The sequence below is a fragment of the Xenopus laevis genome, chromosome 5S (genome assembly GCF_017654675.1).
Source record: "Xenopus laevis strain J_2021 chromosome 5S, Xenopus_laevis_v10.1, whole genome shotgun sequence".
Lineage (NCBI taxonomy): Eukaryota > Metazoa > Chordata > Amphibia > Anura > Pipidae > Xenopus > Xenopus laevis.
In genome coordinates, this window is record NC_054380.1 from 115,714,403 (window position 1) to 115,727,463 (window position 13,061).

At 39.5% G+C, this 13,061-nt stretch overlaps 1 protein-coding gene across 2 annotated transcripts in view; it reads right to left on the reverse strand.

Annotated features, from left to right (window-relative positions):
• The window catches only part of pik3cb.S (phosphatidylinositol-4,5-bisphosphate 3-kinase catalytic subunit beta S homeolog), a 108,556-nt gene extending 96,880 nt beyond the window's left edge, over window positions 1–11,676 (reverse strand). The window contains exon 1 of one of the 2 annotated variants that reach the window (XM_018265866.2): window positions 11,544–11,676. The gene's annotated coding sequence lies outside the window, so the exon portion shown is untranslated. Of the gene's footprint in view, window positions 1–1,307; window positions 1,690–11,543 lie in introns of those variants that run through there. The other variant, XM_018265867.2, reaches the window with a different exon arrangement.
• Between the last annotated feature and the right edge of the window lie 1,385 nt (window positions 11,677–13,061).

Sequence of the window (13,061 nt, forward strand, 5' to 3'; positions counted from 1 at the left end):
CAAAGGTTTCCATGAGCAAAGGACAACGGCTCATCGAAATATGCCCAGACCTTTTATTTTCATAAATGTTTTATCCACTGTCATCTGCGGACCCATATGCAAGACCCACTGGCAAACAATAACAACTTGTCAAATATTCCCCATCACTTTCGACTGCAAATACTTCAAAGCAGGACCTGGTAACCCTGGTGTACGATAATGTGCTATAATGACTACAGTTTGTTATTTTAATACTGTAAAGCAAAGCATAATTTGTATAAGTTATATATAAATTATTATAATAAACAATGGATCACCTTTTTGTTCACGGTAAAAGCAAAATGAAAGAAAAAAGCAGAGGAGGAACACAGTCCAAACATATACATATATGAGTCTTTAGGTAAGTGGCTTTGCAAAAGCACAGATTTCCAGAAACTACATGAAAATTTAGAAAAATAAATGATAATAGTATGCTATAATGAATTACTAATCAGACTGGTATTGGAACTTTCATTTTCTATTGATAAATTGTGAGCGGGTTCCTAAGCTCAGGTAAGTAACAACATCAACAGAAAAGAAGATGGGGTACTGCTGTGGGCATCTTTAGAGATACATATCTTCACTTGTAAGGGTAAGGCCACACAAGGAGATTCGGGGAGATTTTGTCGCCTGGCGACTAATCGCCTCATCTTTTGAGCGACTATCTCCCCGAACTGCCTCAGCGTTTTCCCCCATAGGCTAGAATGAAAAGTCGCCTGCGCTAATGCACACGCGGCAATGCGTTTTCTATAGTCGCCCGAAGTTGTCTCACTGAGGGCGACTATAGAAAAGGGCTGTGGGGGCCTTGGGCTGGTACAAAACCTCATAACATAATGTGCGGCATTTCTTTCCTACTTTGTTAAGCTTTAGTTCTTCATTAATATGTTGTCTGGTACAGCCTATATATACAAAGTGGCAGCCCTGATATCTGAGCAATGTATTACAATCATAGCTAATGATGTCAAAAATAAAACAGAGCCAGAATAAGGCAAATAGTTAACAGTTCACAAACTGCTGTTTTAATAATATGATAAGGCAGTTTGCAGCAAACAGATAACTTCAGGTATTGAAGCTTAGGCAAGATTGTTTAGATGTTTAGTGGCTACTAAAATTACAGAAGATACAACGGAGAAGACAACAAGGCCATACTATGGTTAGGCAGACATTTTCTGGTGGAGCAGTATACAGAAAACATACGGCTGTTGATTCTGGCCAACAAACAATATACAGAATTGTATACAGTGTTGTTTTTTTTTGCAAAAAACAACACAAGGTTTTTGCTTACCTACCCTAAGCAAGTGTAAAGCTCAGACATCAGGAACACTCAGGCAGGCAGCTGCTTTGTTTCGAAATATGTGGTTGCTGTGTCATTTTAGAGGGGATCACTGATTTTGTAAGGAGCCTGGATACCTGGCACATCTTGGCAGAATAGCTCCATGGTGGATTACACTGTCCTGGCCCCCCAAGATAGCAGATACAGGAGATAAATCCTTCACGCAGAGTGAATGTGGGTTGCTCTGAGACCAGTGCATTCCTTTCTATTCATGTGCAAACAAATCTTATGGTTGGCTGGGGGCAGGGCATATGCCAAAAGTGTAACAGGAGGTTTTACAGGGAAACTAGTTAGTGATGGTGATGGGATACGTTCAGGGAGATGAGCTAAATTAACACAATTCATAAACTCAGTATTTGTGCACACTGAAAACATTGATTTGTTTTTCCAGACACCACCAACAGATCAATAGTGCCAAGAAGCAATGGCATTCGTTTATTGCTAGATTCTACTGTATAGCCGGAAATATAGAGCTCAGTTTCTCTATTCTAAACCCAGAGTCAAAGGTGATATTCACCTTTATATGGACATTTAGTTTGATGTAGACAGCGTTATTCTGAGACAATCTGCAATTGGTCTTCATTGTTTAAGGCTCTTGAATGATTTCATTTTCTTTATTGCAGCATCTCTCAGGCAGCGGCTTGCAATTCCAACAGGTATCTTGTTGCGAAGTCTAATTTAACATAGCAACCTGGCAGCGGTTTCAATAAGGGACACAAATAATAAGTCAAGAAGCAATGGTATTTATTTATTGCTAGCTTCTACTGTAACTGTATAGCAGGAAATATACAGCTCAGTTTCTCTATTCTAAACCCAGAGTCAAAGGTGATATTCACCTTTATATGGACGTTTAGTTTGATGTAGACAGCGGTATTCTGAGACAATCTGCAAATGGTCTTCATTGTTTAAGGCTCTTGAATGATTTCATTTTCTTAATTGCAGCAGCTCTCAAGCCGCGGTTTGCAATTCCAGCAGGTATTGTTGCTAAGGTTCAATTTACCATAGCAACCAGGCAGTGGCTTGAATAAGGGGCTTAGGAATAGGATAGGCACTGAACAGAAAGAGGATTAATAAAAAGTGACAGTCACAATTACATTGGCATGCTAAACAATAGTTTTTGGCTGGCGGGTGTGAGTGATCGCATATGAAGGTTAGAAACAGGGAGAATAGGAAGGCAAATAATTCAAAAACTAAACTATATTTAAAAACTATATATTCCTGGCACAAGGTGAAATAGGAAGAGCAGTATCTGAGCAATACACAGCAGATATGTAATAAATGATAATTCCAGGAAGTGTTATTTCAAGATTCAATACTGGACAAATGTCTTTTCATCCAGCAAAGCCAAAAGGCAACATTCATCCCTTTACAACATCTCACATGATCCCTCTTGCTCATTGTTATTTGTGTGGCACCAGCCCACTCATCGCTGCCTTTTCATCAATTTATTCATAACACAAGTGGCTGCATTACAGTTCCCTACAAGCACAGATAACTATATTATACAACAGCCAGTTAGTTAACCTGTCATGGTTTTATACTGTGCATTTTAAAAAAAATGTGGAAAATGCAATCCAAGGAAGGTAGTGTGACAAGAGAAAGATTGCCATATAAACTGATCTTAGTGTGTATGTGATTGGTAGCTTTAAAGGAGAACTAAAGCCTAAATAAAGAAGTAAGATAGAAATGTTGTACATTATGTTTTAGGCTTTCTTACCAGCCCAAAGCAACCACAGCCCTTTAGCAGGGAAGATAAGTGCCTCCGAAGATGCCCCAGTAGCTCCCCATATTCCTTTCTGCGGATTCACTGCACATGCTCTGTGCTGCTGTCACTTACTGAGCTTAGGGACTGACTCACAATATACAGTACACATAGAATATAAATGTCACAATATAATTAATACAGAATTACTACATGAAAGCACAGAAACTGTAAGAGTGCAACTAGCATCAGAATTTAATAATCAGCCTTGTAGCATCAGCTTATATTACAGGCAAACCTCATTTTCTGCTTGATAATTTGGACCGACCCCTTAGCTTAGGGGCCGATTCACTAAGGGTCGAATATCGAGGGTTAATTAACCCTCGATAATCGACTAGGAACTAAAATACCTACCCGAAGTCAAAGGATTTAGCACAGATAGTACGATCGAACGAGCGAAGGAATATTCCTTCGATCGAACGATTAAATCCTTCGCATCGAACGATTCGAAGGATTTAAATCCAACGATCGAAGGAATATCGATCAAAAAAAGTTAGCCAAGCCTATGGGGACCTTCCCCATAGGCTAACATTGACTTCGGTAGCTTTTAGATGCCGAACTAGGGGGTCAAAGTTTTTTTAAAGAGACAGTACTTTGACTATCGGATGGTCGAATAGTCGATGGTCGAAGTAGCCCAAAAAATACTTCGAAATTCGAAGTTTTTTAACTTCGAATCCTTCACTCGAAGTTAGTGAATCGGCCCTTAGCGTCACAACATCTGATCAGAGCCCACTAAGAATGTGAGTGTTGCAGACACTTTCTAAGATGGTGACTCCCTGTGACAAGTTTGAAGCCCTAGATCATTGTTGCAATTGAGAAGCTGAAACTTTAGGCTGGTGCAATAAATTCACTATAAAAAATATGCCATTTTAACCATATTCATTTTTAGGATTTAGTTCTCCTTTAATTTCATACATATATTGCTACCTTTTAAAAACTTTCTGGAGGATGATTTTGCCAAAATGAGTCAAGTATGTATGGGATTTCAAAGGCTGATAATAAACATTAGGAGATTGCTGCTTTCAGGTAAACAAATACACAGCCACTAAAACATTTTGAGCAAGGGCAATGGCACAGAATGAAAATGCGGATGAAAAGAATGCTCCAAAACATCCTGTAAATAAGCTTAGAAGTAACCAGAAGTATTTTAGAAAAACTGTGTATTCCTATGAAAAACCACCCCCAGGTGCAACTGACCTAAAACCTGATATAAGTTAATTTCCCAGCAGAGCAACTATTATGATCAGCACTATTTTTATGTTTATTTGAGCAGTGAAAACTGTGGCTCTAGATTTTAGCAAGGCTCGAATTTTGTACTATTTAAGGGTTTAAAAAAAAACTGCTGCTGTTATAGTAAACATGGTGAAGTACCTTTTACTTTCCTAATGAGTAATGTTGCTTCCTCTGGCTGTTCAACACCACTGAATGTTTTTCAACTGTAAGATGATAGTCGACACTAGGGTACATACTTAAAAAAAAGTTAGCAAATACAAACTACAAATTTTAAAAGGGTCACGTCCCCACATTATAATTCACACTTAAAATGAATTTAAATGCTTCAGTGATTCAACCTTGAACAAGACTAGCCTTTACTTGTTGATTAGTGAATGTTAAGCTACTAATTGACCGAAATAAACAAGCATGCAGTAAAACTATGCAAGATTCATTCAAATAACTGTACGGACAATAACAGGCATTTTTGCCTCCATCAGATTTACCCAAGGTATAAATAAAGGGTGAGCTTTTGAAACAAATTTATATTTTGAATTGCTAAATTATCAAACATCCTTGCATGAAGCTTTTTCACATTTACATTGATTAAGTTGACCCCTGAAGTGCCATGAAACCTTTGTGCACAGCTCTTGTGAGAACTTTATTTAACGAATAATAAGTCATGTCATCGGCTGGCAAAATCATAGAGAACTAGAGAGTTATCATAGGGTCCCTTATGCCTAAGGAACATAATTTCTATCATAGCTTTGGAATTTAAATAGATGTTTTTATATTGTATCAAGCCCAGTGCTACTGGGATTTGAATGGCAGCCTCATTGTTTATATTTTACATACAATTTTTATAAATGCCAGTAAATTCATACAAAAATGCAAAGATAGTATCTGTGCCAGTTTCACTAACAAATTGCTGTTTTTTTCTTACTTGTAGATATGACTCCAACAGCCACACAGAGAACTGGACTAGGCATGGTCCTCCTATAGGCTGGAGTTGCATTTACATTTGTACTTCAGCCTATAGGAGGATTTTACAATTTATGTCTTGGTATTTTGCACACTGTGTTAAATAAAGTAATTCCTGGAGTTTTAATCTCACTGCAAAGCACATAAAGTACCCCACAGATGTAGTCCTTTCCCAGTTTGGACAAGCCCCCTTATTATACATGCATTAGTTCAGGAGCTATGCAAGCAGATTTAAGTGTGGACTGGCACATTTGCCTTATGGTATAGTTGCTGGATATGGCTGCATGGAGATAGTAGTACTCATGGCTATTTCTATTCCCTTTCTTGTAACATAAATCCTTGCCTGATGGAAGGGATTATTCATATATGTTCAGGATCAGAGCCAGTGTCTCTCAAGTTGATTTGTTACCTGCAGGAAATTACATTTGCCGCAGTGCTTTCTTCTGAATTTTTACACAATTATGCAATTCATTTACTCTGGACTCAACTACACTTTGGACACTTTGTTGCCTGCAGGGATGAGACATTACCAGGGTGGCAAAGCATCCCATATGCCATTACCATACAAGTCAGAGATCTGACATTATTTAAACTCCTGGCACTTGGGTATCCATTTATACTAACTGAACCCCGTTATGCCTTGTAAAGAACTGAAAACACTTGTAGTAGTATATTAATGCATGCAAGAGAAATAATACTTAGCTGAGGCAGCATAAACAGAACCACTGACATTTTCAAACTATTAAATTTATCCTTTTAACGTTAAAAAGGACATGCTGTATTTTCAAAAATGGACCCTCGTCATGTAGGCAGTTATAAATTGCATTTGGCACCTGATAAATTAAGGATCGTCACCTTTAAAAACTACACCTATATTGGAACACTTCACAGATCCTCTCTGGCACGTGTTTGTGTTACAATTGAAATGGGTACTACCAAATGGTTCTTCCCCAAAAACACAGTAGGATGTGTGTTCTTCCCTGACAGGTCAGTCAAGCTGCTGGTTACCTGGCAAAAATTTAGGGACTGGACAGAAGAGAATATAATTCTTCCAAGCAACTTTCACATATAAAGCTAAGATTTTCTATTAGTTATTTGTAAATTAAACAGTAACTGAAAGCAGTTGGTCTTTTGCTTTTCCCTTCTCAGCATGTCATACTACATAGTTTCAAGTTTAGGGGTTCAATACACTCACGGTTTGTTGCAACTTTTAGATACTTCTTTGTCTGTGCTACCTTCGATTTATCAAGTGACTCAACGTTAAGCGGAAGCCAAAATTGAAGAGAAAGGAAGATGCACTCAAACGATAAATGCGGTGTACAAAAGTACCTCCAAACTTTTATTGGTGCGGAGTGCAAAGTGGTCAAGATTCAGGTGGAAAATCCTTTACAATCTGATCATGTGGCTGGTACAAAGTCACCCTGCAGGGGCAGTTAGGCAATCTGCGGGCAGCCAAACAATTTTTGGGCGAGAAAGGATTACTAGGTTTTGTGATCAAACGATCCCATTCCTGATGCCACTTTTGGTTTTGGGTAAGCCGTTTTGGCAGGTGTCTACTGCGCACATCTGTCTGTCTCATTCTTCTTAGGTTTGATAATCAAATGCAAGTCATTGCGAGAATTGATATCTTGGCTGGAGAACGGCTTCAGGCAAAGGAGACAAGGGAATACAAAGAAACAAACTGAAACTTCAATCCAACAGCAATTTAAGTTACAAATAACTTGAAAATTATTGAGAATTGAAAGTTATTGTACGCAGGAAAGTTTAGAAGCATTCTACTGCAATCTGGCAACTTCTGGTACTCATGGGTGTCCACGGATACTTTCAACTTTGCACAACCTGCAGCCCACACTCATTTAGTTTAGTCAGTAGCAGGAAATTTATATTGGCCTGTAGAAGAAAGTTGACCAGTAACACTTCTTTACAGTTCTCAGCAAATAGAAATATTTTTCAATCTGAAGCATGCACATTTAATGGCAGCAGGCCCATGGTGCATCCCAAACAACCCAGCTACTGTACGATATTATGGGGTGATCAATCTTTAGGCGCAGATTTGTCAACCGTGTTAATCGATAGGACAACTCAAAAAATATTTTTTGCCTAAAAAACGGAACATATTTATAAGCAACCATGCAATATACATTCACTACATATTTTCTGTATGTTTTTTAAAGGAAAACTATACCCCCAAAATGAACACTTAAGCAACAGATAGTTCATATAATATTAAGTGGCATATTAAAGAATCTTACCAAACTGGAATATATATTTAAGTAAATATTGCCCTTTTACATCTCTTGCCTTGAGCCACCATTTCGTGATGGTCTGTGTGCTGCCTCAGAGATCACCTGACCAGAAATACTACAACTCTAACTGTAACAGGAAGAAGTGTGGAAGCAAAAGACACAACTCTGTCTGTTAATTGGCTCATGTGACCTAACATGTATGGTTTGTTGGTATGTTTGTGAGTACAGTGAATCCTACGATCCCAGGGGGTGGCCCTTATTTTTTAAAATGGCAATTTTCTATTTATGATTACCCAATGGCACATACTACTAGAAAAGTATATTATTATGAAAATGGTTTATTTACATGAAGCAGGATTTTACATGTGAGCTATTTTATGCAATATCTTTTTATAGAGACCTACAATATTTTTGGGGTATAGTTTTCCTTTACGTTATTTTTTACAAATATGTATTGCTATTGAAATTAGTGTTTGTCCCTTTCTATTCTATTCCCTGATGGCTGAGACTTTTAACACATGTAACACAGGTGTGTCCAAAAGGTAGATACAGGATCTACCAGTACCAGGGGACCAGTAGATCTCAAGACACTGTCAACAAACAGCTTGTCTAAATAACCCTCCTGTTTCATTCTTTTCATTCAGATATTCATTAGGTTATGGTTACATAAGATACAGTTGTTTGTTAAATATAGCATTATAGATTTTCTGATAATACAATATTTTATGTAATATTTTCCATGGAACAGAATGCAAATTTTTTATGGATATAGATCATAATGGGACATCACCACTAAAAGTTGAACTCGCTTCAGTATAAGTATTGGCATTCCTGATACAAGGCAGTTGATTACAAGCCTGTCTTTGCTGGGGAACTAAGACTTTTGCAACATTGTGTAAAAATAAACAACCAGGGTTTTCAGCAAATGCTGCTTTCAATAGCAATTGTTGTTTCTAATAATTTTAAATACACAGACAATTTGTAATAAATGTATATTGAAATGTTGCTTAGCATTAGGTTTACTTTTATTAGGCAATTTTATAATTTGTGGTTTACTTGCCCGTTAAAAATTCACTTCCACCAGCGACAAATCTCTCCAAAAATGCCTTGCCCTTTGCAAACATAGTAATTGTCGCAAATAAATTACATTTAGCTTTTTTTTTTTTGGCTTAATTATGGGGGAAATGCAAAGGCAAGCATTTTCGCAAATCACCGCAAGTAACGTTATTTACTTACGGCGATTAGAATGGTAGCGAAGGGCAAGGTATTTTTGGGGAGATTTGTAGTCTGCGGTAGCAAATTATTAATATGAGCGCCAATCTCTATGTGTCCTAGTAGTAAGATACCATCAGGCTAAGCAACATCTATTAAGAAGTAATTTCCCATTAAGTCAGGATCACACCATTTACCCAAGGCACTTAAGCAGCATGCAGAATCAAATCCCACCAACAAGGTTCCAAAATCTAATAGAAAACATTCCTAGAAGAGCAAAGGAAGTTATTTCAGCAAAGACAAGAAACTTCATACTAAAAAGTTAATACTATTGGATTCTGAATGACAGACGCAAAGGCCTACATGCCACAGACTCTTTTGTCCATATGATGCATATCCTTATAAAAGGTGTTTTACTTAGTTATGTCACATATCCCCCATAACTTTATCCTTGTATGTTATATGGTAAGGGTGGGTTTTGCTATCCTTATGTCTTACAACAGGAGACGAGTACAAACATGGACAAATAAAACCAATTTATCCCACAGTAGTCTACAGTAGTCACAAACATTTCTACAGCTTCCTCTATATGCAAAGTACAGGGGAAGCTACGGAAGAGAAAGGGCCTTTAAAGACCTGCCCTTCACATTTCAAATTTGCAGTCACAACTTTAACAGCTCAAGGTGACAAGTTAGGGGGGAAGTTGAAAGCGGAGACTTTGAACACAGGACAAAGATAGTGGTAAAAAGCTTTATAGTTCCTTCCCAGTAGGTCATTTCAGGTCCTTAACTTAATATGCTATTGCTTACATACTGCCAGAATGTAAAAGAAAAAAAACAATGGAAGCCCATGTAGTGTAGCACCTTTTCTGTCAGCTGTATATGTATGATGGAAGAAGTAACGTAAAAAGTTTCTAGAACTAGAGGGGTACAGATTTAACATTACCTCCATACTTACTATCCCACAGTCCTTTCCCAGAGACTATTATCGGCACTGCTACTATAGGCACCATCTCTCCCTACTATACCTGCTATCCCACAGTCACACCCATCTCTCCCTGCTATCCCACAGCCACAGTCCCTTCCAAGAGACTATTATACCCACTGTTACTATAGGCACCATCTCTCAATACTATACCTGCTATACCACAGTCACACTCCCTTCCCAGAGACTATTATCCACTGTTACTATAGGCACCATCTCTCCCTACTATACCTGCTATCCCACAGTCACACTCCCTTCCCAGAGACTATTATCCACTGTTACTATAGACACCATCTCTCCCTACTATACCTGCTATCCCACAGTCACACTCCCTTCCCAAAGACTATTATCCACTGTTACTATAGACACCATCTCTCCCTACTATACCTGCTATTCCACAGTCACACTCCCTTCCCAGAGACTATTATCCCACTGTTACTATAGGCACCATCTCTCGCTACTATACCTGCTATTCCACAGTCACACTCCCTTCCCAAAGACTATTATCCCACTGTTACTATAGACACCATCTCTCCCTACTATACCTGCTATCCCACAGTCACACCCATCTCTCCCTGCTATCCCACAGTCACAGTCCCTTCCCAGAGACTATTATCCACTGTTACTATAGGCACCATCTCTCCCTACTATACCTGCTATCCCACAGTCACACTCCCTTCCCAGAGACTATTATCCACTGTTACTATAGACACCATCTCTCCCTACTATACCTGCTATCCCACAGTCACACTCCCTTCCCAAAGACTATTATCCACTGTTACTATAGACACCATCTCTCCCTACTATACCTGCTATTCCACAGTCACACTCCCTTCCCAGAGACTATTATCCCACTGTTACTATAGGCACCATCTCTCGCTACTATACCTGCTATTCCACAGTCACACTCCCTTCCCAAAGACTATTATCCCACTGTTACTATAGACACCATCTCTCCCTACTATACCTGCTATCCCACAGTCACACTCCCTTCCCAGAGACTATTATCCCACTGTTACTATAGGCACCATCTCTCCCTACTATACCTGCTATCCCACAGTCATACTCCCTTCCCAGAGACTATTATCCACTGTTACTATAGACACCATCTCTCCCTACTATACCTGCTATTCCACAGTCACACTCCCTTCCCAGAGACTATTATCCCACTGTTACTATAGGCACCATCTCTCGCTACTATACCTGCTATTCCACAGTCACACTCCCTTCCCAAAGACTATTATCCCACTGTTACTATAGACACCATCTCTCCCTACTATACCTGCTATCCCACAGTCACACTCCGTTCCCAGAGACTATTATCCCCACTGTTACTATAGGCACCATCTCTCCCTACTATACCTGCTATCCCACAGTCACACTCCCTTCCCAAAGACTATTATCCACCGTTACTATAAGCACCATCTCTCCCTACTATAGTCCCTAGCCCACATACTCGTACATGGTTGCAGTAGGAAGAGACTGGAACACTGTGTAAGACACACAGACAAACACAGACAGAACGGCCAATGTGGAGTGCCGACAGGCTGCTGGCCATACACACACACATTATACACATTATACACATTATACACACGCAGAAAGCTTGTCACATAGTCAGGATGTTACACACACGCTCACACCAATCACGCCTCCCCGGCTCCCGCAACATTACGGCTCACAAAGGAGAAAAATGCAAGTTCCCGTTGTGACAAGCCCACACTACAACTCCGCTTCCCCCCACACAAACATTCAGTTGCCGTTTTTCAATATGAACACATACGTGTGTACTCACCGGCAGCTGCATATACCGGAGCGGCGACACTGACTAAGCACGCCCCCACCCACTTCCCCACAGGGCGCGCTCCCGCCTTCTAACTCCGCCCACCTGACACTGCGCATGCTCCTGCCTGCACTTCTGAATTTTGGTATGTAGGGCAGGCTTTTATTGCCTTTCCCTCGTATGCAGTTATTCTTGCCTCTCTGATTCCGGTTGCCTTCAGCTTTTACTATCACTCCCCCTCGTATGTGGCTGCCCTGTTTCTTATCTATTTGCCCTGGGAGTGCGTAAAACTTGCTGTGGGTCAGGTTGCAATGGATTCTGTTGTTTTTTCAATTGTTCACCTGTGAGATAACTCTAAGTATGGTGCAGAGAGGGGTATTAGAGTTTTAATTTTTTTATTATGTGAGGGTTTTTGAGTTAGTTAGATTTTTATTCAGCAGCTCTGCAGTTTGCAATTTCCAGCAATCTGGTTGCTAGGTTTCGAATTGCCCTAGCAACCATGCACTGATTTGAATAAAAGACTGGAATATGAATAGGTGATGCCTAACAGGGCTTGATTTGTATTTCTGGTGCCCCTATTCCGACCCCTGACTCCCCCTCTCTGGAGATGTAAATAATGTGGCACTTTGCTGCATACCCTATCCTCAATGAGTGTAGAAATGAATCTAGTAGATGCAGCTGAGCAGCATGGTGCCCCTGAAATTGTGCTTGATCTAAGCCCTACCCACAAATCTGGGACTGGGACCTAATTGAAAGATGACGTAGGGCTGAACTACATGGTGTTCATCCTTCCAATCCAACACGATGAGATGAAGCACAGGCGTCACGTTGGATGCGCCGAATCTAACGTAAGCAATACAAATGTCGCATTTATAAACTGATTTCAACCGGCACGACTGTCGCATTCGAACACTGCATGTTGCGTCTTCATCCAGTAGTGGAGTCGTGTCGTATGAAATCAGCTTGTAGATGCGACATTTGTATTACTTTCGTTAGATTCTGTGCATCCGATGTGACGCCCGCGCTTCATCACGTCGAGTCGGAGGACGAGCACCATGTATTTCAGCCGTAAAAAAAGTAACAATAAGAGTACGTGTGTAGCCTTACAGAGCATTTGTTTTTTTTAGATGGGGTCAGTGATTCAACCCCCCCCCCTTCCCATATGAAAGCTGGAAAGGAGCAGAAGAAGAATAAGGCAAATTAATTAACAAAAAACTATAATTATATATATAACAATAAATGACAACCAAAAAGTTCTATAACAAACTATGGGGAAGATTTATCAAAGATCGAGGTGAATTTTCGAATGAAAAAAATTCGAATTTCGAGCTATTTTTTTGTGTACTTCGACTAAGGAATAATCCAAATCCGATTCGAATTTGAAAAAAAATTAGAATATTGAAATTTATCATGAATTGTCTCACATATGGCAACAAAGAAGAATTTCACTGGCACTCGAAGGTTCATTCAAGCAGGTACAAGCCCTTGTTGAGTTTATTTTGCGAAGGTACGTTTCGGGGTAAACCCCTT